This window comes from Anas platyrhynchos, chromosome 1 (assembly GCF_047663525.1).
Source record: "Anas platyrhynchos isolate ZD024472 breed Pekin duck chromosome 1, IASCAAS_PekinDuck_T2T, whole genome shotgun sequence".
Lineage (NCBI taxonomy): Eukaryota > Metazoa > Chordata > Aves > Anseriformes > Anatidae > Anas > Anas platyrhynchos.
In genome coordinates, this window is record NC_092587.1 from 9,141,012 (window position 1) to 9,164,865 (window position 23,854).

Below are 23,854 nucleotides of genomic sequence, written 5' to 3' on the forward strand. Positions count from 1 at the left end.
GAGTGAAGGTTCAGAATACCACACCATTACAGAAGGGACAAATCTGCTCTGTGAATACAGAAGTCAGTAACAGCACAGTATAGATTAACACAGGAACTCCTGACATTTCCAGTGGCAGAAGACCCTGATTCTGGTCAAGATTTTTGGGCTGTGGAGGAAAAAGGACACAGGAGGAAAAGAAGGACCTTTTCCTCTGCTCTGTCCCCAGATTTCATCTTTTCCTATGAAAACCTCAACACCATTCCATCACCTTTTCCAAACTTCTTTGCCTCTTGAAATTTAAGATTACAGCCATGTTACCCTATCTATCCATCTTGGGTCACCATCTGCTAATTGCCACCAATGCAGTGTCAGTGTCAACTCGTGGTCTGGAGGCGTTCAGGTGCATGGTTAACTGTTGTAAGGGGCAACAGTTGTTAGGGCAAGACTGAATGACAGTGTTAAAAGTACTGCTGGGATAATTTTTTTATTTTTTATTTTTAAAGTTTTGAATGCTAGTGGTAAGAATTCCACAGTCCAAGATCAGGCTGAATTAATAAGCCTGGAACAAGTTGGTTTTCTTGCAGCAAGAATTATTAAGAGTTCAGATAATTTTCTTCTCTAAGCTAGGGAAAAAAAAGCTTTGGGCTAATACATTTAGAATTTCATATTGCAGGTTCAATTGCATAAATCAAATATATTTGGATACTTATATACTGTTTCATTTAAATACATTTTTACTTCTTATAAGATTTGCTTTCATTTTGCTCCAGAAAACTGATTTTCGAAATGGAATTGATATTGAGCAAAATGAATGAACATTTCCTTTTAAAAAGTGAACAATTCCAAAATATTTCTACTGTCAGAAATTAAACACTTAAGAAGCTATCTGATTAAAGCCCTGTTTAAAGACAATCAGACACCAGTAAATATGTCTGGAGTTTGTTCCCATGTGTCTAAGTCTGTTTTAAAAGTGTAGAGTGAATTAGATGTTCTTTGGAATTTTACTAGATGTTGTAACAAAAATCTGGACAAGCAAAGTTAATATAGTCTCTGTATAAACCATCAGAGCCATATAAAGGTGAGACTTGTGTGTGTTTCCTTCCCTGTCCTGCTTTCCTTGGAAAGGAAATACATCCACCTGCAGTGGCAGAGAGTCACAATGTACTCTGCTGTAGCTTTTATGCAGCCAGATGAGGAATTGGGAAGTTAGAGTACTGTATATTCTGTTCAGTCTAGATATATGCTTAGAAATAATCTCTTGTTCGATCATTAATTCTAGTTCCTAATAGGCCTTCTGCAATAGCAGTTTTATTGAAGTAAACAGTATTTTCACTGAATTTCAGAGCAAATATTTCAGATAAGTATGAACAGTGGTGATTTCATTTTTTTGAATATATTTTTGTCTATTAAGTTAATTCCAGTTTTTAAAAATAGCAGTTCCACTAGACTATCTCTGAAAACATAGTAAAAGTAGTAGTATTATATTAAATTATTTTTTCTTGGAGTTTGTTTTCAAAACAGCAGGAGTGACATACCAAAGAGAATAGCAACGGAAAAAATAAAATAAATAAAAATAAATAAATATAAGGGACAAAAACCCAAAGTAATTTTAAGGTGAAGTTCCACTAGTTTCTAAGAGAACTGTATGAAAACAATGACTGCAACTACAAGGTGGTAGAAGTTGGGACAAAATATCTTCTGTAGAGGTTTGTACCTAGCTGTGCCTTTCTTCAATTTCATAGCAGCAAGCACACTGTTTTCACGTATAAGTCTTTTTTTCGTACATTATGGAAGCATGATAACATTTAGAACTGTAAGATTTTGAAACCAAATTCTGGATTTGATTTCTGAGTTTGATTGTGTGCCACCTATCTCCAGATCTGGCTTTAAAAAGGCTCCTACAAAACCAGTGAGAGAACTTTTGCCCTTATTAAGATCTCTTTTTCTTAATAATTCAGAGCATCACCTAGGAAGCCTGTTACTCATCAACTGTCACACCGAGACAACATTCTGCTTGCCTTTGGCAGCAGGGTGCTGAGTTTGGCAATTGGGTGGGACTGCAACTCTTTTCAGTGCAGAAAGTAGCATTAAACCTAATGTAATCTGCTAGGGGTTGTTATGATTGGACTGCGTGGTCACTTTTAGATTCCAACCAAATATCACTGTCTGTTTAATAAACAAGATGACACTTTGTGACTATTGCATAGTAAATTAGAAGTGAGGTGAATTTTTGTGCCATTCGCTTAAAAGAAAATTTGTGATGTCAGTAACACCAGCTCCCATTTTCTGATCCTACAAAGTGAAAGAGGCTGGTTAGGGGATTAGATGTAGGAAAATTAGCTCTAGATAAAGTGTTGGCCAAGTGAAATTCTCACCCCTTTTATAACTCCAGTGTTCACATGGGAGTAAGACCAAAGACATTTTTTTTCTAACTTTAAAAACAAAATTTCACTTTATTTCTTAAATATTTCCTTCAAAAATCCCACCCAAGGTTCAACCATTCTGTGCGCCCAATTTGCCTATTCAAGGAGTGAAAGAACTTTGCTAAAAAGACTTGGAGGCAAATTGTACTGTAAGCAACTGCCTGTGGTGTTTTTTTTTTAGCACAAAAAATATAAGCAGATTAGAAATCTTGTTGTGCTTTGTTTATGAAATAACACATGCTCAGGTACTTTACTGACATCTTGCAGAATGAAGCCATCAGCAATGTTTGAGTGGGATCATCCATCTCTCAGGTAAGGCTTTATTACATTCTACAGTCAGGCATTGTGTCCATGGCCTTTCTCATGCCTCCCTCTGGGCAGGAAGGCTTTGGATTACTTGATCTATAACTAGCCATGACTCACAAAGCCTTTAACTTATCAAGAATGCTGTCAGATGCACTGGAGACACATCCACAAGTCAGGATGTAGAATTAAATACATGTGCTCCCTGATCCCTTTTGCACAGCAGAAATGAAGGTGCCCACTTTGTGTAAGCTGACTTAGCTCCATTGAGGTATATGGAGCTCCCCTGATTTATAACACCAGAAATGTGGTCTGTGATGTTTTCATTGCACTTCAGGTCTTGTGGATGTATCAGAGGTAGGAAAACCAAAAATAATAATTAAAGAAAAAAAAAAAAAGAAACAAAAAGAAAATAGGATATGTCCAACTCCAGATGGTGTACTAGATGTGGTATATGATGAAGTTTCGAAAAATCTTGAAGGAAATCAAGTCATCCTGAGTATCTCCTTTCTCAAAGGTTCTCAAAAAATGATGTCCAACTCATTCTGTAAATCAGGTTCTCACTTATGCCATTTTAACTGTAGAAGAATATCACCATATGTCACGAGGATGGGTCATTCAGTTAAGCTCCTACTTACCTGAGTACCTTTACCTGAGTAAAGGAACTGAGATATATCATCTGAGATACTATGGAAAAAATAAGAACACATCACATGCCATTGCTGTGTCTGCTCTGCAATACACTCCCACTAGCTAACTGCTAACTTCCGTGAAGATATAACTCTGTTTCCTAAAATATTCTATAGTCAAAGACTCAACATTATTATTCTGGTGTTTTTTGTTTGTTTGTTTGTTTTCATTCATTTTACCTAGTCACTTGTATGAGGGAATATATCATGGCTGATGGCATAAAAATATTTCAGTTTCATAATCACTTGAAAATATTTAAAATGAAATACTATTTCAGATAGCTGGAGAATTACCAAGTTCTTGTTATATATTCTTCTTTCTGTGTGTGAACATGGATATAAAAAAAAAATAATATATAAGTATTTGTATGTTTTCCTCTGGGCTTCCTTAAAGACCATTTGAAACTCAGTATGTGTATTACATTATGACCCATAACTTTTTTTTCTTTGTATCTGGTTCAACACCCACAAATAAATTTTCACCTATTTAAACCAACTTGGATGTAAACAGTATGTCCTTATTCATGTCAGTGAAAAAAAAAAAAATGATCCTAACACTGAAAGCTGGGAGAATACTTAGCTTGTATTGATAAGTATGACTCAGAGATTTGGATGCTATTGGATCTTAGACATTATAGGGTGAAGAGAAATGCATGCTGTTTAGTGAACATCTTTTAAGCAGTTAAAAGTCTCCTTTGTCTTAGTGGGGGAAGAGAGTTCAGAAGGCAAATGACAGAGACATTTTACCCACACCAGCTGCCCATTTTTTTTTATTATTTTTTTTATTTCTTTTACAATCCCCTTTCCATTACATGAGGGAAATCCATAGCTGTTTTGGGCTGCCCATATATTCTTTGTAACTTCCTTTGCATCTAGGGAATCCCCTAGATAGTATGTGTAGTGTCTTTTTTTTTTTTTTTTTTCTCTTGTAATATCACAAAGTTTACTTGGGGATTTGGCTTCTTGTTGAAGTCTCCTTGAAAAAACAGACTCCTTCTTTGTAAATCATGACTCACCATCATTAATTCTCTTCCTGGCAGATAGTATTGCAAGTAGACAAAGTGGGATGAGAAAGCAAGATATTAAATTACCAACCACTGGATTCATAAGGGATTTCCAGGAATCAAGAACAGTCTTTTTCCAGTAGGCTTAACTGTGAATTAGTCAAAAGATTTGCATATTAAGAATTGATATTAAATTGACATCCAGTATATAGCTACTAACCAAATCAGCATCCTATCATGTATGGAGTGGATAAGTGCACTGCTCCCAGTATTCAGTCTGAGCACACTTAATACAGTCTGATGAGCTTCAAGTTGTTTATACAGTGGTATTGATAAGAATAAACTCTGGAATGCCAGTTAACTCTTCTACTAACTTAGAAGAAATTAATAATAATAATAATAATAATAATAATAATAATAATAATTAATAATAGTAATCTAATGTCTTTCTGCCCAGATCATATTTTTTCATTCAATCAAATGAACAAAAATTCTGTCTTGTATCCCTATGTCTGTTGTAGGCTTGTTTAACACAAGTCTATGAGACTGGAGGACAAAGGTGCACATTGTCATTTCTTATTGCCAAAGGAAGAAGTGTGATACCTAGCAAAGACAAAATTCATATCCTACAGGCTAGTGGCTTTGTTCAGAGTAATATGCCAACAAAGTTTAATGTGTAGCCTTTCACATTAACCCCCAATCAGGTCCTCTGCTGTCAAATTGCAAGGCAAAACTTTCAAAGCAAGACAGGTCTATAATGGTGCAGTGCAGACTGCCTTCAGGCTCCCTCTCCTGGACATTTATGCATCCATGAGCTCAGGAACCTGCTGTGTTTTCTGCATACATACAGCCATAGGTTGTTCAGACCTTTACAGCACATGCTTTCCTTGTGTGCCCTGCATACAACATTGTAATATTGTAACATGTAATTACATAGACCCTTTAAAAGGTAAACTTGATAGTTTTAATAAGCCCTTTGAATTCGATCCTTCAGGTGATTTTCTAGTTATTGGCTGTTTGTTCATTATTTTGGGTTCCTGCTTTAAAAATTATGACTGTTATGCACTTGCATTTCAATTTTTCATTTAATAGTGTGTATTTTTTTTTGCCTTGTTCTATTAAACACACTTTTGAATATTGCTTTGTTTCCCCATATGCAGGTGTTATGAGGGTTATTTATATTTTAAAGCTTATAGTATGGTCACTGCAATTTCATATTCTCCTAGCCTTTCAGATGAAAAAAAAAATATATATATATATATATTTTTATTAATCATGAATGGTTTAAATTTGTCTCTGTAATGCATCTCCCAGGAACTTGAAACACCTGCTGCTTTACCCTTGCCTTAGAAGAATGGGGAGGTTATATATTAGTTTGAGGCTTGTGGATTAAAACAAATCTTTGCTTTATAGAAGTTCCACCTGGGAATGGCTGCTCTACAGTTCTATAAAAATGATGAGAAAATTTGTTTCCAGCCCCAACTACTTTAGACAATATAATAAATTAATATGAAAATGTAACTTAAGCACAGTTGACAAAAACTAGAGTGCAGTGAGAAAGTCACAAACTTTGCTCTGCCAATGACATTTTGAGACCTCCTATTTTCTCTGTAGGTGTCCACATGGCTTTGATTTTCTTCTGATTATATATATATTATATTATTAATATTATATTGATTTACTTCTGAATATATATATAAAACAACAACAAATCCATAAACGTTGTCAAATGCAGTGAAGAAAGAGTGCTGACCCCACTGTGTGAAGTAGCACTTGATGCTGTGTGCCTTGGTAGAGTCTCAGTTTGACTATAAAGATGAGTTCATTTGGTTTTAATTTGAGGAAGTTTTATATTTCAATAAAGTCAAAATGAAATTCCCTTTGTTCAGATTAGTAAGTTGTGGCAGTTGAGTTTTACATAGATCTTCTGACAGTTAACCATGACTGTTATTGTTTTCATTTTTTTTCTTTGTATGTAAAGGAGTATAGGTAACTTTGTTAAGAAAAATGCAAACAAAAAGTAAAGAAAATGGAGAAAATGTATAGCACAATAAATCAGCACTGTGTAACTTTCTCTAGCTTATGTACAATGGGAGAATCAAATTTAAGGTCATATGTAGGGCTGTAGGCAGCTAGTTGCACGAGACGAGGTGACAGATTTAGTCTTAGAAAACTTTGGCCTCCTGGTATTGTGGCTGCTGTTGCTATTTGGCTAAGCTGTGGTGTTGGCAGTGAGAACAGATTTATGCACATAAAGCTGCCATTCTATTAGGGCTTTTATAACACGAAATGCACTTCTCAAGTTGTACCTTGGTCTGAAAGAGCTGAAAGAAAGAAGCAATTGAGTACCAAGAGAATGGTACCAGATGCTGGCCTTTTGACACCAACCAGCAGGCCATGACTGAGCACTTCCTCAGCATACTGTGCTTTCAGCCACCTCAGCTACCTTAAGAAACCCTCATAATAAGTAAACACTACCAAAACCAATAAGTTTCATGAGCTTCATGTGAAAATCAAACAAACAAACAAACAAACAAAGAGGTAAACAAATTAAAAATGCATGCTGCTGTTTTTGATTTCCAAGCTAGATATAGGCTTATGAAGGACTATTTCTTACCTTTCTAATGCCAGTAAAATCAGTAATTGTACTTCAGTAATTATATGTTGTGGGACAGAGGGGAGAATGTAGAAGGACTGTGCTAACCAGAATATCGTCTACATGAAGAACTTGGGAAGTTATTAATGAGATCTGCCTTCACGTCCCTGCATACACTGCTCTTTGTGCATCCAGAAACAAATACATTAAGCTTCTTGTTTTCAGTTCTCACTGTAAAATGGGGATGACAAGTTTTAACTTCTTCTGCCCTTTTATCTCTACTTTCTTTTGGGATTTAAGGGTCTTTGGAACTGAGTGTGTTTTTTATATCTTCAAATTCCACAAGGGCAAGGTGAAAAGTGTGCTCGTAAACACAGACAGATACATTAAGAATTGACTCCTGTAGTTTCAATTAACTCCTTTGTATTTGTACAGTGCCTTTTGGCCAAAAATCTCCAAGCAGTTTACAAACAATTCATGATGCTACGTTCAGCCTCACCTTATGAGTTTTTTAAAGATTACTGCAGTTTTGTATTAATTTTGCAGAAAGAAATGGGGACAGAGAAAGTCTATGATGTCTATGATAGAAAAATCAGCAGGCCATGGATTTTTGAGAGAGCCTATCCTTTGTCTTAACAAATAATCCATCCCTCCTCACTTGCCCTGTGCCAAAATATTTGCAAAGTAATTGTATGGGGAGAGAGTAGGGACTTGTCAAACTGTAAGTGCTGCTACCTCTCTAATGAAAGCCACAGGCACATATTGCTAAGTTATTACAACACCAAAATGTGAATAATAAGAGTGATGAAATATATGGAAATCAGTATAAATGGTAGAAACTAAGCACACCCTTCTGTGGTTTGGATTCAGAGAAAGAGGCAGTCTTTGTTAATGTCATAAAGTTGCCTCTTGCTGAGCCATGACAACTTTAGCTTTAAACTTAGCAAAATAGAATAAAATAGAAATGGGCAGCTCTAGGGCAGAAAGAGTGATGGTTGAGACATCCATTTTATCTCTGTAATATAAATGCTCACCATTACATGCTCATCAAGTGACAAACACACAATATTGTATTGACTCCTACCCAGTAATATTTTTAATACTTTATTTTCCAAAGAACTTTCTTTTCAGATATAAGATTATATTACTATAACTCTTTGTTACATTATAGATTTTTCATTATGTTCCATATATCTATATCTTTGTTATATATACTTCATTGTATTACATAACATTTCTTTGGAGAAAGAAATTAAGGATCAAGGGACGAAAGAATAAAGGGGATGTCGTTGTGGGAGTCTATTACAGACCACCTGGCCAGGACGATAGCGCCGATAAATTATTCTTTACTGAACTAAGAGAGGCCTCGAGATTAACTCCCCTTGTCCTTATGGGGGACTTCAACTTGCCAGACGTTAACTGGGAGTGCCACATGGCTGACACGAGCAAGTCCAGGAGGTTCATGAAGCACCTAGATGATAACTTCTTGGTGCAGGTGCTAACGGAGCCAACTAGGAAAGGTGCCCTCCTAGACCTGTTGCTAGAAAACAGAGAGGGTCTGGTGGGAGATGTGGTGATTGGTGGCCACCTTGGTCATAGCGACCATGAAGTGGTTGAGTTCAAAATTTACGGTGACAGAAGGAAAAGTGCCACCAAAACCTCATCCCTAGATATGGGGAAGGCGGACTTCAGGCTGCTCAGGGAACTAGTCAGCAAGGTCCCCTGGGAAGCTGCTCTTGAAGGCCTTGATGTCCACCAGTGCTGGTCATTCTTTAAGCGATGCCTCCTAGAAGCACAAGATCAGGCAATTCCTAAATATTGCAAGTCAGCCAGGCGCGGCAGGAGGCCGGCGTGGCTGACCAGGAACATTCTTATGGAGATTAGGCGGAAACATAGAGTGTTTCGCTACTGGAAGGAGGGCCAGGTGACATGGAAAGAATACAGGGATGCTGTTCGTGTTTGTAGGAAGAAAATTCGTGTGGCTAAAGCACACCTAGAGTTGAAGCTGGCTGTGTCTGTGAGAGAAAATAAAAAGGGTTTTTTTAGATATGTGAATGGAAAAAGGAGAACTAAAGAGTACATAAGGCCGCTCCTTGATAGGGAAGGTCTTCTCACAGACGATGACATAGGCAAAGCAGAGACGCTTAACGCCTTCTTTGCCTCTGTCTTCAATGCCGATGATGGGCTTCGGGACCCAGGGTGCCCTGAGCTGGAGGACCGGGACGGTGGGGATGACAAACTCCCAACCGACCCTGAACGTGTGCGGGATTTGCTACTCCACCTGGATCCCTACAAGTCCATGGGTCCGGATGGGATTCATCCCCGGGTGCTGAAGGAGCTGGCGGACGTCATCGCGGAACCTCTCTCAATTATTTTTCAACGATCCTGGGAGTCTGGAGAGGTCCCGGTAGACTGGAAGCTGGCAAATGTTGTGCCGATTTTCAAGAAGGGTCAGAAAGAAGACCCTAGCAATTACAGGCCTGTCAGTCTCACGTCAGTGCCTGGTAAAATCATGGAGAAGATGGTTCTCGAACGTATTGAGGCGCACCTGGGGGACAAAGCAGTCATTGGTCCCAGCCAGCATGGGTTTGTGAAGGGTAGGTCCTGCCTAACTAACCTGATTTCCTTTTATGATAAGATCACCCGTATGGTGGACCAAGGGAAACCAGCTGATGTGATTTTTTTGGACTTCAGCAAGGCTTTTGACACGGTTTCCCATAGGATCCTACTGGACAAAATGTCCAGCATACAGTTAAATAAAAACATCATACAATGGGTGAGCAATTGGCTAACGGGCAGGGCCCAAAGGGTTATGGTGAATGGCGTTGCGTCAGGCTGGCGGGCGGTCACTAGTGGGGTCCCTCAAGGCTCCATTTTAGGGCCGGTACTTTTCAATATTTTTATAAACGATCTGGATTTAGGAATAGAAGGTATTTTGAGCAAGTTTGCCGATGACACCAAACTTGGAGGAGTTGTGGACTCGAATGAGGGTGGAAAGGCCTTGCAGAAGGATCTGGATAGGTTGGAGAGCTGGGCGATCACCAACCGCATGAAGTTCAATAAGAGCAAGTGCCAGGTCCTGCACCTGGGACGGGGAAACCCTGGCTGCACATACAGACTGGGCGATGAGACGCTGGAGAGCAGCCTAGAAGATAGGGATCTGGGGGCCGTGGTAGACAACAAGTTGAATATGAGCCGGCAGTGTGCCCTGGCAGCCAGGAGGGCCAACCGTGTCCTGGGGTGCATCAAGCACGGCATCGCTAGTAGGTCGAGGGAGGTGATTGTCCCGCTCTACTCTGCGCTGGTGCGGCCTCACCTCGAGTACTGTGTGCAGTTCTGGGCACCACAGTATAAAAAGGACATGAAACTGTTGGAGAGTGTCCAGAGGAGGGCTACGAAGATGGTGAAAGGCCTGGAGGGGAAGACGTACGAGGAACAGCTGAGGGCACTGGGCCTGTTCAGCCTGGGGAAGAGGAGGCTGAGGGGAGACCTCATCGCAGTCTACAACTTCCTCGTAAGGGGGTGTCGAGAGGCAGGAGACCTTTTCTCCATTAACACCAGTGACAGGACCCGCGGGAACGGGGTTAAGCTGAGGCAGGGGAAATTTAGGCTTGACATCAGGAGGGGGTTCTTCACAGAGAGAGTGGTTGCACACTGGAACAGGCTCCCCAGGGAAGTGGTCACTGCACCGAACCTGTCTGAATTTAAGAAGAGATTGGACTGTGCACTTAGTCACATGGTCTGAACTTTTGGGTAGACCTGTGCGGTGTCAAGAGTTGGACTTGATGATCCTTAAGGGTCCCTTCCAACTCAGGATATTCTATGATTCTATGATTCTATGAAATGATGCCATGTTGAAAGCTGAAATCTTGAGACCTGGGTTAAGTTCCCATTTCTGTCATAGGCATCTTACATCACTTAATTAAACCCTTTCATATTTTGTTCTTTTTTGCTTTGTATATTACATAATCCTTTAGAAAATGCTATTTTTTTCAGCTAATCCAAGCTGAAAAATACTTTCTTCTGCTGTCCCAGGACAACTCTGTGTGTATGTCAATCTATACATTCAAGCAACTAGTATAAATAAATGAGCATGTGTGTGTATGTCTGTACAAAAGTATATACCCATAAATATGGACTACTTTTTCCATAACAGAAATTTAGTCATTTCCAAAGTAGAAGTATTATGAGTGGTGTTTCTCGAGGACCTCTTGGATCAGAAAGTGAAGAACCAGAAAGTGAAGAATAGCTTCTCCAGTTGGAAACTCTTATAGAATTCAAGCAACCATAATATAATTACATAAACTGGAATTAAACCGGGACACTGGGGTTAACACCCCTGCTCAAGTGAAGGGAGACAGGGGACAGTTCACAGCTATAAAACTGGTCAGGAGATGTGGTTTTAGGTTGCATCCAAAATACAGGTAACTCAAGGACATTGCTAAATGCATTGCATTGAGTTCAAACTTCACTTACTTAGAAATGCCTAACATTTTTAATATTTATTAATATTTGAAGCCAGTTTTTTCACTTGTTGCTATTTGTGATACAGAGAGGTGAAGAAGTTAGAAGGAAAAAATATATTCAGTTAAAAACAGAGTTCAGTTCTGATCTGAGTGAAACCACATGGACATGTGTCCCTGTTATTGAAAGAAGCATCAGACTTGTTTTCAATTTTATTGTGCACAGTTAGGTGCCTAACAAATAAAATGTGAGTCCTTTTATAGGAACTTGATGTTCCTATAAAGGAACCTTCCTGTAAGATTCCTACAGGATAAATATGCTTTGGTTTTGTTTTCTGTTACTGCATTTGAAAGAACACTTTGCTATACTAAAAGGGAAGTGGCTGTACCGTAAAGTTTTTAAACACTTTAAAGGCTTTTATATTATTATTATTGTTGTCGTTTTGTTTTTTGTTTGTTTTCAAGTGTAAAGATGAGATCAGTTTTGCTGTTGAGAACCTTCACTGACTTTCTTGTTTTTGCCCAACTGAACAAGAACTATTAGTAGTTCAGAAAGTTTAGGCTGCAAATGAAGTATACAACTCGATTTGACTTGCTAAACATCCTTAGATCACACTTAATGTAATTTGCACTAAATTAATTTAAAGCAGTATTAGGCTCTTTCAGAGAGTATAGGACTGCTTGTGCACAGTGTGAATCTTAGGAAAACATTAGTGAAAGCTGCTTGTCTTCTCCTGATGTGAATCATTCTGTCTTTCCCTTCTTTCCCAATCAGACACAGGCATCAGTCTGGCATGCTCATTCTAAGCTGCAGCAGGCTGTGTACAGCTGGGCTCAGCAGGCACACAGGTGTTTCTGCCTGTATTTTCTGTCTTGCTAATGCTGGCATTTTTTTTAGGGGCAGACAGGATCTTTGGCAATTCCACTCGGATGTTTTGCAGATACAGGGTGAGTGGAGCCCACCCAGCAAGAACAAGTGAAATCATCCCTGTTCCTCATTGATTTCCTGGTCATTCTCAGCCTTTGAGGAAAAAAGTCAAAGGGGACAGGTGAATCATTTAGGAAGTGTTTCTATATTAGCAGGCTTATTTTACTGCTTTATAGCTTAACGTGAAAGGTTTGGACATGGGATCTGGTGTTCAGCAACATTCCACTTTTCTCCCAGCTCTACTGTCAGCTTTCTGAGGCACAAAGAGGTCAAGAAACTGTCTGCAAGGTCATCCAGTGAGTCAGTGCCTCAATTCAAACTCACTCCCAGCATCTGCTTGACTCTTGAATTTTATCTAGCCACGAGACTCACACAAAATTAATTGGTGAGGAATTGAACACTGGTTGGATTAAGTAGGTCCTTTTATGCTTGTGACAATAGCATGTCAGTGTTTTCAAGATGAATACAGAAAATCTGGTCCACCACAGAATAATTCAGTCCTTGTAGGATGAGCAAGCTTTAGAAACTCAAACAACCCCATACACACAAACAAATGAGAGACAGTCTTTGGGCCATTCACTGTTTCAGTCAAAGACAAGTTTTCTTTGCTAATAGCTCTTGTGCTTCTGAGACATTTTCTTCTGTGACCAAGGTCAGCATAACATGGCAGAAATCACTCTATGGTAAGGAAGTGCACTATTAGTTCTGTTTTGTGTCTTCCTTTCTACTTTCTAAAGCTAGCTTTTTAACTTTTTTCATTTTTAAAAAGTAAAGGTTCCACTGAATATATAGCTAAAGTCCCTGTTAAAGCCCTGAAAATGTGAATGAATGTTCAGAGTTTGAGAACATGATGGCTCTTAATAAAATAAATACAGTTTTTTTGTGAACAGAAGATACCTTGATTTTATGTTTTACAAATTCCTTTAAGACAATAAAAGTGATTCTGATAATTTTTTTCAGCTATTTCACCAACGAGCTGATATCATCAGAGCAAATTACTAAAGAGAAGGAGCTAAAGGTGAAAGACTGTTTTATCAATTGAGTTTCTTGAAGTCTGCCTTTCAGGCCACTAGTCACTTGAAGAAATCAGGACCACACCCCTTCAATCTTATCAAAAGAGTACATATGCTTGTGAGGTATTTACTTTTTCATTTAATAAATGCTTTCAAATTGCTAGTGTCATAGTTGGACAGAGCAGGAAAGAGTGTTGAGGGATGGGAGCTCAGAAGAAGATTGAGTGCTTTGAAGTCACAGGATGTTTTTAGATCAGCTAACTGTCATGAAAGTTGTGCAGGTTCATTATATTTTGTCAGGGAGATGATAGTTAAAACTGAGAATATTTGTTTCTTTTGTAGAAGGGGAAGGTAATCTTCCTCTTTATCTGTTACTGTCAGATATCACCTTTTCCTTCCACCTTTGCTGGAGTCAGAAAACAGCTCTTTCCAAGATTAATCCCAGGGTGCAAAATGAAACCCCCTTAAATGTGAACCTGGATGGTCCCCACTGCTTTCCATTCCACGTGCAAATACCTTTTCTGCCTACCTTCCTTCATATATTTTGAACACTATGGACATTTAAAATGCTGTCAAATCAAAATACCACACAAAATAGATAGATCTGAAGAGTGGGTAAGGGAGTAGAAGTGACATGACAGTTGTCAGTCATACTGCCTAATGCTACTTTGAGATACTAGGCCACTGTAATGGTAAGGGTGTCAAGAGCAGACTATAGCAGTTTCTTTGCCTTTGTAGATTGCTTTCACCAATATATCATTTTGATCATCTCCTTACAGTATTTCTTATCTGTTTCACTTTTCATTAGAACCAGACCCTAAAATTCTTTATCATCCTCCTGTCTTCTGAGGAGATTAATTTTACAGATATGACTAAGTTTTGAAAAGTTAGAAACATCTGACCTTTCATATTCTTACACAATTCTTTTTTCCTCTTTACAGAAGTATTTTTAAACAGTTTCTCATGGAACATTTACTAGCTGTTTTAAAATGCTTGGGAATGACATAGTCTGCTTACAACTAAGTGGCAGCACTTGTCCTGGAAATGAAATTCACATTGCTAAAGTGTTTATGGAATATGTGGAATGAGAGCATATAAATCAAGGTCTCTCTCTACATACAGTTCAAAAACAGTAATTTCAAGCATTGCAAGCATTACAATAAGTTGTGCTGAAAAATAATTCACAATTTCACGAGGGCAGATGGGATGGCACTGGCAAAGCTTTTACCCTGTGTAACAAAAAGGCTTAGATTTATGTGCACCTAAATAAAGAATAGACTTGATTAAAATTCACTTGTGATCATCTTTTAAAAACTTCAGAACTTTAAAATAACACTGAGACATTGGTGGTCCGTAGGTCACACACTCATGACTAACCCTTCTTTAAATAAAATAGTACAAGAAAAGGGAAATGCAACACCATATTTGCAGTAATAAAAATAACAAGATCTCTACAAAAATTGACCCAGAATGGGACACTTTTCCCTGTTCCTACTTTGGCAAAATTGTCAATTAGATCTGATCGTCTAATAAATTTGCTTTTATAGTGGAATATGCAAGCAGTCAGATGAGTATATTATGATGTCTGTTCTAATGAGTATAAAAGTGAATTACAGAGATTTTTGTCATTTCCAGAAATAGTATAGAAAGGCTGTTTTGTTAATGCAGACTTAACCAGATGAAAAGAAATTACAACTTTGACTAACCCAAAACTCAGTGGGTAGAAAATTATTTGTCATTAATTTCATATTTAAGACTCTAAAAGAATAAACACCTTTGTTGAAGTAGATATATCACATTTTAGTATTGCTTTAAATAGCATAATTAATTTATACTTTCTAAGTAGAAGTTATGTTCTGGTTTTTGGATTGCCCTTATCTTTTTTTTTTTTTTTTTTTTTTTTTTTTTTATGAACTGCAAGGTAAAGTCAAGAATACCTGAAGTCATTTTCCATATGCTGTTCCCAATTGCTGTTAGATAACAACAGGAGAGTATTTGGCTTCTCACAGTACAGTACATAAATCTTATGCAATTGCTGTTTCAATTTTTCTCTTTCCTTTGAACTCTTGAATGGAAGGAAAGAATTTCTTAAAGAGTTCAGTAGGAATGTCCCATTACAAAACATCAATCATCAAATGCCCATTGTACATTGAAAGTGAGGTGATTGTAATAAAACTGACATAACTAAGCAAGCAGCATCTGACCTTTAGGAAACAGTGCTTATGATCAGAAGACCTAGTCTTCCAAACCTTAAGGAGTTAAGAGTTATCATCTCCCCCAAAAAATACCTCAGTAAATGAAGTGCTACATATGAATGTATGTGATAAAAGAGGTGGAATAAATTCTTCTCTGACCCTTAGTAGGGGAGTGTTGACAGAACAGAGGTAGAGAGTGACTTTTGAAAGGAAGGGAAATAAGGAATGTATCTTTGGGTCTAGATGGGAGCAGCTGCTCCCCTTATCTTGCATCAGTGTTAAAATAGTTGCTCTTCCTGCCATGTCAGCCGAGTCACAACACAGCATGCAATGCTGCCTTCAGTTGTTGCAAAGAAAAGGCACAACGGGTACCGTCAAAATGTTGTATCCACAATGTGCACATAAATCTTCCTTGTGCTTTGTCAACCTGTTTGCTTTTGTCTGCGCTCTGTTTTCCATGTAACGTGCTGTCACTACCATATTATTCTTTCTGAGCTTGCCAGGCCTTCAAGTATTTCCAGGGCTGGTTAGAGGAGGAAGAGCTACTGTAAGTTCTGACTCAACATCAGACTGTTGAGTAAATGTGTTTACACTGCTTACTTTTTTTTTTCTTCTTCTTCTTCTTCTTTCTTTCTTTCTTTAGTTGCTCCCTTCTGCTTCTCTGTTTTATTTAAAATGAGTCAACACAACTGTTGTGACTGATCAGTGCAAACCAAAACATTCAGCATTTTAAACCTTAGTGGAAGGCCTCACATCATCCACTGAAGGAATTACTCTTCCTATTCAGGTTCCACATACTTTTACAAAAAAGAGGTGTGATCATAAAGTGGGATGTAATAGACTTCTGCATGCATACTTTGCCAAGAACATCAATGCTACAGGGTTATACCAGTCCATTCCTATATGGAATTCATAATATTGACCAACTGAAAATTGAATATTGACAAACAGAAAATACTGGAATTTTGAATGTAGAATTTCCAAAGTTCCTTGAAAAAGTTTTCTCTTTCCATTAAAGAGTCTTTACATAACTAAACCCTTGGTTGAAGGTATATGCTTTCTAATAGATAATGCATTACAATGATATAAAATTGAGTTGAGCAGCATATGGGCTACCCACAGAAAGATATATTTTTTAAAGGATTCTAGCAGAGCCCTATGGGAAAAACAAACAAACAAACAAACAAAAACTAGCCTGTTTTTGATGTGTGTTTAACATTTATTGCTTCCTTCAGTTTTGTTGTTGTTGTTGCTTTTGTTTGTTTGCTTGTTTGTTAGAAACACTTTGGTGATTTAGAATGCTGACTACTAGCTTCTGGGGCTTAAGTGAACTTAGGAAAAGGAAGAAAAAGGTAGATTGCCTTCTTTATTTTTATCTCCATATCTCCATCTCTGTGCTTACATGGTCCCCATTCCCAGGGTACTACAATATCTGAAAATTTACATAACAGATTTGGAGAGCAATTTGAGGCAGACAGTTACTATGGTCTCAATTTTGCAAACAGGAAACCAATGCACTGAGGAACTAAGCTTCATGGAAGGTCATCCAAGTAAACCACCAACACAGCAGTGCGTCATGTTCTTCTTTCCTGGTCTATCAGTGAAGTCCTACTTGTGAAAAGACATCAGGATGTATTTATCTAGTCCTTTCCTTTCCTTTTTCTGGCAGCACAATTTTTTATTTTTTTTTTATTTTTTTTTTTTACTTTTACTTTTTTTTTTTTCTTTTTTCTATTATTCTCCTGAGAAGAAGATTTTAGAAATGATCCTTTACTTGTCCTGGCTTGCTAAAGTTTCTCTTCAGGGTCAGATTTCTAGGATTCCAAATTAAGTACGTTTATATCCCACAAAAAAGTTTTATAAATAAAACAAAAAGAGGTGCTAACCATATGCCATCTCCCAGTTTTTGATTTCAAGAAATGTAGTTCCAAGTGTTGTTTGAACCTGAGAGCAAACCTGCATTTTGTACTCTACAGATGTTACAGCAGAGTATAACCCATCATTGCTTCTCTGGAGTACAGTGTACTGTGACTTTAATTCAGCAAAGTGCAGCATGTCAAATGTCAGGTTGTTATGACAGCAATAAACTTGTGATTTCCTTGAAGCAGATGTTTTAATTTGTTAGGTGTTTTTTGGGGGGAGGAAAATCTGCTTGCATTTAAATAGATGTTCAGACCAAGAAAGGAATTTGCTTGAAAACATCTTTTCCACCTGTATAAAAACTGTATCAGAGAGGCCTATGACACATGTGTGAAGCAGTGAAAGAAATAATCACAGAGATGACCAAACTACAGAAATCTCCCTCACACCTGAAATACATTTCTGGAGTAAGCACGGTCACTTCAGCATAGGACATGGTTAATATAACTGATATTGCAAAAAGAGCATTAAAACCAAGAGTCTGCTGAGCAACCTTCCTCCCTGGGTAGAAATCTGGTGCATTGATGATCCTTGCCACTGCAAATTACCTCCACACTCCAGATCCTTCACTCCTTTGTGTGCTGTTGCTTTTGCCCTTGTTTGTAATGATCAATGTGGACTACAGTTTTAAAGCATGTGCTCAAAGTGGAAACCTTTGATGGTTTTCAAAGATAGGGAAGAATTATGTACCTGTCTGAGCAGCAGGTGAAGAATGTTACAGCTGTGGGAGCAGTAATTCAAGTAATTAATTGATCTCTCTTTACAGTGGAATACTTATTAGACCTTACCCTGTCCTCAGAAGATGGTGAGATTGTCCCCAGGCGTGAGTCTGATTTGAAAGTTCATAACATGCTGGATCCACATGGGAGGCAAAAGCTTAGGGAACAGCCTGCTCCAGTAAAAAGAAGGCAGATAAAAACTGAGCTAAAAAGATCAACCTAGGGTTCTTCTCATGCTGGAATTACGTATCTCAAGTTTGGCCATTATTATAACATATATGTCAGCAGTTTAATTGTATTTCTGTATTCATTTATATGGGTTGGGAAACCCTGGTTGCAGACGAACATGTGCTGATGAAATTTCACACTTTTCACCATCCTAAAGTTTGGTAACTCCAAAAGACATAAGAAAATGTAAACCTAAAATCAGATTTGGACATTTCTAGAGTTTCCTTGTTAGAAAAAGAACAAGAAAAAAGAAAGGGGGGGCGGGGGGGGGGGGGGGAGGGGGGGGGGAAGGGAAGAAAACCCTGTTTTCTTCTTGCTCTGAGAATTTTTGGGGGAGTAAACTGAAATTCATGTATGATCAAAGTGATTCAAAAGAAGAAGAGTTAAAGACCCAAAGACTAACATAATTTAGCCTAGTGTAGACTGATCCCAAAATCAGTCACTCAGTTGTATTCTGGGGGCAATGTGGTTCCATCAGCAGTGGAAATATATTTTTCCACATTGCTTTAAATCACTTATGTGTTAGTAGTTCTGTTTACTAGATATCTCTAATAATTAAATAAGGGAGCAAGTCTGATGATTTAACTACAGATTATTATTATTTTTATTTTTTTTCGGTGAATATTGTAGTCTATGAAAAATTCTTGCATGTTTCTTTCATCTTAAAGCTCATGACCATTCATATCTTAAAGCAGTGAATATATCCTGCTGCAGCAGTACAGAAACAGAGTGACAGAAGCCTTTGAAATGACACCTACCTGTTTCTAGTTTTGAAATATATTGAAATAAGAATTTGTGTCATCTGTAGCACTAAATATTAACTTAATGGGAGTTTACTCTGGAAACTTCATTCTCGTTACACAATACAGCTAATAATATGTTTTCAGACACACCAAACTTGATGTAACATGGTCTGTAAGTCATGGGGACTTTCTCACTCTTGTCCTCTCTCTGCTCCCACACACACACATCTGTGGTCAGTTTGAGGATTTTAAGCTTTACTAAATGGATATGACTTTCCAGATCTGCACACCGGTGCTGGTTTGCTGCTAGTGTGTTTGTAATTAAAAATCATGACATTTGATTTGACCTTTAGTCCTTGGCCACAGTATAATGGCATTCACCATACCTCATTTATGAATGCAAATCAGGTCAATTTAACTCTACAGTGTGTTTACTCTGCATATTTTTAAAAGCTTTCTCTTGCCACAGCATGTCTTTCTCCTAGACTGCTTCAGTTTGTGGTAATTGCAGAGCATGCTGTCACACTGGAATTGCAGGTATGGATGGTTTGAGTGGTGATAGAGTTTGAGTGGTCCGGAGATACCTTGGATCTGTCAGCAGCCAAAAGTGATGAGATAATTTGAATGGGACAGCTTTGTCTTTGAACAGCTAGTAGCACATCAGAACAAGCTTTAATAAAACTAACATACCTTGGCAATAAAACTAATATGTCTTTATTGAAGTTATTTATGCTAGCTGAGGATCTAACTCCCAGCTTGTTAGGCCAGCAAAGAGGCTGCAGGTTTCAGAAGGCTCTACCCCCAGCCCTTGTCTACAGAAAACCATTCTTCACTGTGCCTTTGAACCCACACCATGCCTTGAGGTAAACTCCTCCCAAGTGCCAGTGAATTAAATCACCCTTGTATGGAGGTACACAAGGAGAAGCCAGGGGAATTTCAACTGGTCATTATCAATCACACAGCACAAACAGTTTGGAGGAGTAATCAGTCTCTCTGTCCTTAGCACAAAGAGGTTTACAACACCAGAGGAGTTTATTATTATTGCTGGTCTAAGATCATCAAAGTCATTTTGTTTCATCTTGAACAGTAGTTGGAGGGGTTAAAGTGAGGTTAAACTGCCTAAACAAAATGGAAGCAATTACACAGTGGGATCATGGCGGACTGTTTGCTTTAACCCTCACTGACAAAAAAGGTACTATAAGAAAAAAGATCCCCAGCCCTTTACAATCATCTGTCTGTTTAAGTTCACGCCAAATTTCTTCACCTAAATCTTTTGGGGAGTGTCACAAGTTTAGACACTATCAGTTTCTTCACAGTTCCCAACACAGCCTCCATTTGGTGTCTGATCTGTGTGCCGTTGTCATCACTCTGTGAGCTGCTTTGCAGGACAGTACTTACCCCGCACTGGAGACAAGCCCATAAAAGTTATACGTTAGAGTTTTCTACTTAGTGACTTGGCAGGAAAAGACAGAGCAATGTGGAAGAGCAGTATGATCAGGAATGTAGTGCTGGCCCTTTCCAAGCTTTAAATTGCAAGATGGGGAATTGATTCTTCTACTTCATTCAAGGTTATAGCACAGCTGAATTGTCAAACTTGGCCTTCCAGTGACCTCAATCATGTGATGGGATGAGATCTGCCCTTTACTAGTTTTGTTTTTCTGTTCCTCAAAAATGGAAGGCAGTAACATAAACAGCTTTAACTTACAGTGTGAACACTGCTGTATTATGGGTCTAAACAGAGTCTTTATTGAATGCCCTGCAGGTTCACTGCTGTTGAGCAGAAAAACACATGCAAGTCCTAGACGGACCCTCAAAAAAAAAAAAAAAAAAAAAAAAAAAAAAAGTTCTTTTAATTCTACAAACAAGCATTGACACAGTGTTTATTGAAACATGTCTGTCTTCTGAAAGAGGACTGGGGCTTCCACAGATAATCCAAATGAAGAATTGCATGTCTAATTTTATCATTATGTAAAATATTTGGAAAAGAACTCCTCTGTACCCTGAAGGAATGTTACTGAAATAGCTCCTGTATAGATGTGAATCTTCACAAAGTTAATGGGGAAATATTTCTGTGGTCCTGTGTCACACCTCCAAACAAGAGGTGACTCTTTCAAAGAGTTCTCTGTATCCTGTGAAGTGTTTATCTTGTTCAAGCTTGTTGCAAGGCTTAAGGACAAAACAGCAGGGAATAGGATAGGAGGAGAACACTGTGCTTTTACAATTTGTAAGAAAACTTGCAATTCTGTGGTGTATCTTCTGCTGAGAAACAACAACAAAAACAACTTTATTTATGCAGAGAAAGCAATAAAACACCTTGTCAATAGAACCAAAGTGTCCAAATACCAACAAAACAAAACAAAATAATAAATAAATAAATAAATAAATAAATAGATAGATAGATAGATAGATAAATAAATAAATAAATAAATAAATAAATAACAGGATTCCCAGTGATGGAAGTTCAGTGCAGAGTGATGAATCAGGCTCTTCTACAAACATTACTGTAAATGGTAAAGACTAAATAATATTCTAACACAAATATCTGTGCATCTCTGACAATTAATCACAGCCAGTGCATAAAGGAACATATTTTGATCTTTCTTGCTCCAATTTAAAGTAAGGGAAAACTGTCAGCTTCAGTGGGCTAGTCGTCATTTAAAAATGCAAAGTTGTAGTACTTCAACAGAATTTATTGTTTTTGAGGAGCTATTTAGAAAAGTGTTGAAGCTATAGATGAAAATGCAGATAAGCTCAAGTAAAGGGGCACTGATTTGACTGAAGGTGGAAGGTAAAACTGGCACCTGTCACAGCTTACATGTTAAAAGAAAATAAGAGTTTATTTATTTTTATCTTTTTTCTGATTTGTCTGAGAGAAGAAAGCAAGAAGGCTTGGTGGAAATCTGTATTCAAATTTAGGAACATTTGAATCTGAACAATTAATACTAAGGTGCCAGCTGACCATGTAGCAGCATAACAGTATGCCACTTGCTTAATTAAATAAATTTCCTTTCCCTCCCCCAAATGAATGGGCTACTGGACCATGGCATGATTTATGTATCCTCTAATACTGACTCCTTAGACACAAGGAGGGTGTAGATGTGAGACTGTAAACACTGTTTTATTAGCAAGCATACAGTTAGATATGAGAACAGAAATAGGCAATACTTCCATCCTACAATAATCACAATGGCAAGATCCCTAATCTTGTACCATGTCATTGTAGCACAGGGGAGAACCTTATTTGTTTGGCCACTAAAAGAAGGATATCCAAAATATGTGTGAAGCTGCACCTCAGTCAGGACACCTGCACAAGCTCAGATTGAGCAGCTTGTTTAATCACACCTCGTACAGGAGGTTTATATCACATTCTACCAATGTTTTCACTTTCTGCAGTCCTAAAATATTAATTATATCAACCTGAATGTAACCAAAATTTAGCCTGAAGGTAATTTAGCCTGGAAGGGGCCAGTGTTATTTAATGGGGCCAGTGAAGTTGAGACTGTAACATACTGTCACTGGCTTACTGCTGACAGCAGAGGCTCCTGAAGTGCCTTGCAAACTTCCTCTCGCTGATGTACCTCCTTCTACCGAGCCCATCTTCCAGATGCCTCCTCTTGAGGGTAAAAGGCCACTGCAAATTTCTACACTGCACAAAATAAATTTTGTTCAGAATAAGATGCACCAGGAAATGCTTTTGCATTTGATAAAGTTATTTGAGCAGCAGAAATATTTGCTCTCTAATTAGACTCCTTTCTTGAGGCAACATGTATGCGTGAGAACTGGACATAGATTTTGCACTCAGGTCTCCCAAATAAGAATTTCCCCACACTTTCAGTGAAGATGTCTGTTGGATGGTCTGATTAACCAGGCTGCCCTCAATAAGCACCAAGATTGAGTGTCACTGATTTCTGTGCACCAGGCAGTGAGCTAGACATCCATCTCCTGTAAGTATGAGATCAGAGTAAGATGCTGCAGTCAGGAGAAGGAACAGAATTTTTGACCTTGATTCTAGCACCAAGAAGAGGACTTATTTAGCAAAGAAAAAGAAGAAAGAGTCAATTTGTCATTTGAAGTCTTTATTCCTGATGAATACTAACTCACGCAGAGAGGAGAGATGAGACTTTTGGACTGTTCCCCAATAATCCCTTGAGATTTCATTCTTTCCCCTTAAATGGGCAGGGAGGATAAGACTGATAGATATTTCCAGGGCACTGCTTTGAATTAACAGTTTCAGTAGCGGGCACTGTAAACAGCCAGTCTAGATTGTGCCTTCTGATCTCCATTTAGAAGCTCTGAAACCAGCCAATCCTTTTCTTCATTTTTATTTCCTTTCACAGAACAATTCAAAAGTATTCTTAAACTATAAAAATGAAATTGCTCCCTATAAAATATAATTGGAGTTGCATTGTAGTTCAAGTGACAACCAGATGCTAATAAAAAAACCCAAACTGTTAGTCCAATTATGTAAGTTTCTCAGTACTCTCACTGTATGAAGTCTTGTCCAAAGGAGATTTGCTTCTGCTAAGTTCTTTATTGTCATTTTTATTCACTTTTAAAATACTTTTTGAAAGCTTTTCTCTTTCTGTATCTGCATGTTTTCTCAATATGCTGACACTAAACATGTGTGTGTTCTGTAGGCTGGGAAGCA

General features: G+C 38.0%; 1 protein-coding gene across 5 annotated transcripts in view; it reads left to right on the plus strand.

Annotated features, from left to right (window-relative positions):
• SEMA3A (semaphorin 3A) overlaps nt 1-23,854 on the plus strand; it is a 346,181-nt gene that overhangs the window by 107,823 nt on the left and 214,504 nt on the right. For 2 of the 5 annotated variants that reach the window (XM_072026340.1, XM_072026400.1), the window contains exon 3: nt 2,673-2,717. The exons of the other annotated variants lie outside the window; for them this stretch is intronic. The gene's annotated coding sequence lies outside the window, so the exon portion shown is untranslated. The remainder of the gene's footprint in view (nt 1-2,672; nt 2,718-23,854) is intronic. 5 annotated transcript variants of the gene reach the window in all.